The 3,912-nt window shown below is 34.9% G+C and overlaps 1 long non-coding RNA gene across 1 annotated transcript; it reads left to right on the top strand.

Annotated features, from left to right (window-relative positions):
- The first annotated feature begins 1,019 nt into the window (after window positions 1-1,019).
- On the top strand, window positions 1,020-3,912 carry LOC149045256 (uncharacterized). The gene is made up of 4 exons (XR_016187156.1): window positions 1,020-1,417; window positions 2,302-2,397; window positions 2,737-2,911; window positions 3,548-3,912. It is a non-coding gene; the product is annotated as an uncharacterized LOC149045256 (long non-coding RNA).

Raw genomic sequence — 3,912 nt, 5'->3', positions numbered from 1 at the left:
CACACATTTGTGATAAATAAGGCAACATTTTATTCTGAATATGTTTGTGGATTGTAGTTGTTTGAAGTGGGGTGTCATGTGAAAAAAATTTTTCTCAATAAGTTATTTGTCAACAATGTAGTTTCCTCGTCATAACTCAAAGTAAATGCCCTTTGATGAAGCTTATAGTTTCTTTTCAAACTGGCAATGTGCTTAAAATGACTTTGGTTGGTCATGGTGATGAATTCACTTTCTGCAGTATAATCGTTTGTCGTGCCATTAATTAACTTTGGATGTGGATCGTGACTTTTTGACTGCATATTGTGTCGTCTTTGCATTATAAGGTCAGTAGATATGCTTGAGCTTATGAAACTCTCTGTTTGGCTGTGATTGGCTGGAATCCCACACAGGCTTTGATTGGCACACTCTGACCAAATGTTCCTTTGGAGTACACTGTCGCAGAGTTATTATGTTTTTGTGTTTCTTGTGGTCAGCATCCATGTTTCTGGGATGTCTACCTCAATGTCCGATTTATGTTGTAACAGGCGAAGTCCTATGTGGATGGCCTCCTATACCCTGCATGTATAATAATAGGATCACAATCAATGTACTCTACTTCAGTCCAGAGCAGGTGGTTTCCAGGTGTCTTCTGAAACTGCAGAGGCCTTTGTCTTAGCATGTCATTTCTCTATATGCTATATAACTCATCTAACCTTACTTGCATAGGTTTTCCTGTTCTGCTGATGTAATCTTTGCCTTACTCTAAGGCAATCTTTTCAACCAGGGGCTCTTGTTTTAAAGATGCTGTGCCATGGATGGGGAGTGTCCTGTTACTATTTGTAACATCAGTGAAGTGAATGGAATGCTTTCGGTTCTTCAATTGCTGTAGCAAGCAAGATTGTGAATGTGTTATATACAGAGCGTTCCCAGATCCTTCACTGGTAGGATGATAAGGTTATCGATTGCTCCTATTACTTAACTATAAATATTGTTATTTATTCTTTTTATTTATTTATTTTTACTTTTCACAGTGGGGAGGAGGGGGGTTTGGCTGGGTGGCTTTTCTAATTTTGTAATTTGAGTTTATATGCTTACTTTGCAGTTCCACCCCGTTTTAGTAATGAGTTTAGAAATCTCACCATTGCACCCTAAAGCTCCATTCCTTTGATGCACTGTGATCTGTGTGATCTTGGACCACAAATCCTAATCCTTATCCTCCCAAAGGAACACACCATTTAACTCCACATTTACAAAAAAGTGTTATTTGAGAGGTGATCCACAAGTATCAGTCAGCTGGACCAAGGATGGAGTGCTACTTAGTAAAAACAACAGCCTGGTTATTAGACAAGTGACATTTAAAGATAAGGGCAATTATGAATGTACTGCTAAATAAATGATTATGGCAAAGCAAACTCTTCCTTCTGGATGGATGTCAGAGGTAAACTCTATATTGTAGTTTATGTCACTCATCAAACTTGTAACTTAACCAAGCATTTGTTTTGAAGTTTAAGCCAAATTTAAAGAGACCTATTTTTTTCTCTCTTTTCATCCATATCATTTAAAAATATCAATGACCAAGGAACTAAGGAGTCATGATCTTATGATTCATTTTCATAAGTGTTAAAGGTAGTTCATCAACTTGGATATGAGTGTATCATTACCTAAATATTAATGATTGAAGTTGGAAAGGGATTACAAAGGAACATTCAAATAACTTATTTCAAATTACCAACATTAGTACTCTTTTTTCTTGAAAAGGGTTGGTAACGTACAGTTGATTCTGACTCGCAGACAACCAGATTGTAAATGAAGATAAATCCGTGACCAAAAAAAATAATTAAAAACACCTCCTGCTGTTAAGAAATTGCAAATCCTGTGGTCCATTCTAACATTTTTCTCTCTGAACTCATGTTAAAACGCACAATTTGGATATGTCAAATGACAGATTTCCTTTTTTTTTTTTCATGACAGAATGCAAATGTTTTTTATTGTTTGATCATCATTGCTTAATAACTTTTTGAATTCAATATATACTGTTAAAAAAATTAAACTGATAGTAATTGAACATTTATGTTTCTAACATTACGCTCAACAACCGAAAAAACGTTATTGGAACTAACAGCCAAACAATATCTTTTTATGCTGAACTGGAAAACCTCTGGAAAAATTGACTTTGGTGAAAAATAGACTTGAAAATCGCGTTTTTTGTTTTGATTTTGTTGATTTTTCAAGGAACTGAGGGACATGATAGACTAGAGCTGGAGCAGAACAAAATAGATTTTTTCGTCAGGGTTTAATAAGTTCTTTTATAATTACTGTTAGGATTGGAAATCATTGAAATTATCAGAGAAATGGATCTTACCATGTATGTATGGAGTCACATCCTAAAAGGAAAAATTTGGAGAAAAATATATAATGGTAAGTACCTTGTTTTCAATTTAGTGGTTTCAGTGTTATTATATCACAGATTAATTTAAGGACTTCACTTTTTCAAAGCATGGCCAAGGAAAAGACCTGGATTAATCACATTGATTTAGTTTGATTGGCGTGATTGAGTTCAATAATAAAATTATTGAACTCGCTGAAAATTTCCAGTTCAATTATGTTTGATTGAACAGCAATCTAACAATTGGATTCCACTGAGTTCGATTGATTTTTGACTGGGTTTTGTTCAATTGTCCATGCCAGGAAAAGATCAATGTTTAATTATATTGCCAAGAATTTCAACTCTATGTTTTTATTTTATCTCAATAAAAGCAATACTTGCAAAGAACACAGTTACCTCATCATGGTGTACCTCTCAAAAGAATCTTGCCCATTTCCTTGTATGGTCCTTGAACTGTTCTGGTGTTTTGTAGCTTTCTTGGCCTGGTTCTGGGTCCACTGCTTCCACCAGATCACTGAAACCCTATTTTATCAACAAAGAGAGCAAGTATGTAGATGAGTATATTTTAATATAATTTATTGTAGTCATGCCCCTTAGATATTGACTAAAATTTAACTCTATGATCCGAGTGACCAAATTAACACAAGAAAATTTTTACCTTCCATAATTTCTTCACTTCTCTGTATGTCCTTCTTTGATGACTTGTCCCCTCAAAGATTGGTTTATGATCCAGTTTGTGTAGGATTGCTCGGAGGTCTTTTCCTGACATAATACATTGTTGTTATTATTATTATGTTCGTTGTTATCAGTATTAGTTATTGCTTGCCATTGCACTGTGATATGTAAAGTAATGCAAAATAAAGCCTTTTTTAGCCTGTGGTAAATTAGAATGAAGTATTGATTTTTTTTTTTAGAATTATAGCCATAGAGGTCTTTGTTTTTTTTTTTGTTTTTCATTCTCGTGATATACACCTAACTTTAAGTCTGAGATTACAACTATGATTTTTTATTTTTAATTGAATCTTTGTGATTTCTACACTGGTCAGATTTTATTCACTATAGTCATGCCTGGCTTTGGTAGTTAGGTACATGTAGTTCAAATAAGTTACATTTGTTTTCACTGACCTCTGGTATTGAATGCAAGGCATTGATCCCATTTTGCCTGTTCCTCTCCTGTTTCAGAACACTGATTGGCGAAAGAATCTCTCTTTCCTCGTCTGGTAAGGCCATCCTAAACTCATGGTATGCCTCGTCTGAAATCAAGCCTTCATCTTTCGCAACAAGTACATGCTGCGTCGTCCGACAAGTGGAGTTTTCTCTCTCGTCACCAGCATCGTGTCCAAGTGGAATTACAACCTCACGTCCTTGTACAGTGAACTTAATCTGAAGAAGAAGACAGGGGTTTCCCTTTAAAATTTGTTTTCATATGAACATAGCTAGATAGATAGATTGATCGCCACATAGATGTATGATTTTTTTTCGCGACTTTGCTGTTGGTCAATGTCTCAGTTCTATTTTTCACGAAGAAGTAAATTGTTACTTACCTT

The sequence above is a fragment of the Pocillopora damicornis genome, chromosome 5 (genome assembly GCF_964200805.1).
Source record: "Pocillopora damicornis chromosome 5, jaPocDami1.2, whole genome shotgun sequence".
Taxonomy (NCBI): domain Eukaryota; kingdom Metazoa; phylum Cnidaria; class Anthozoa; order Scleractinia; family Pocilloporidae; genus Pocillopora; species Pocillopora damicornis.
This window is presented reverse-complemented; position numbering and strand designations above follow the sequence as displayed.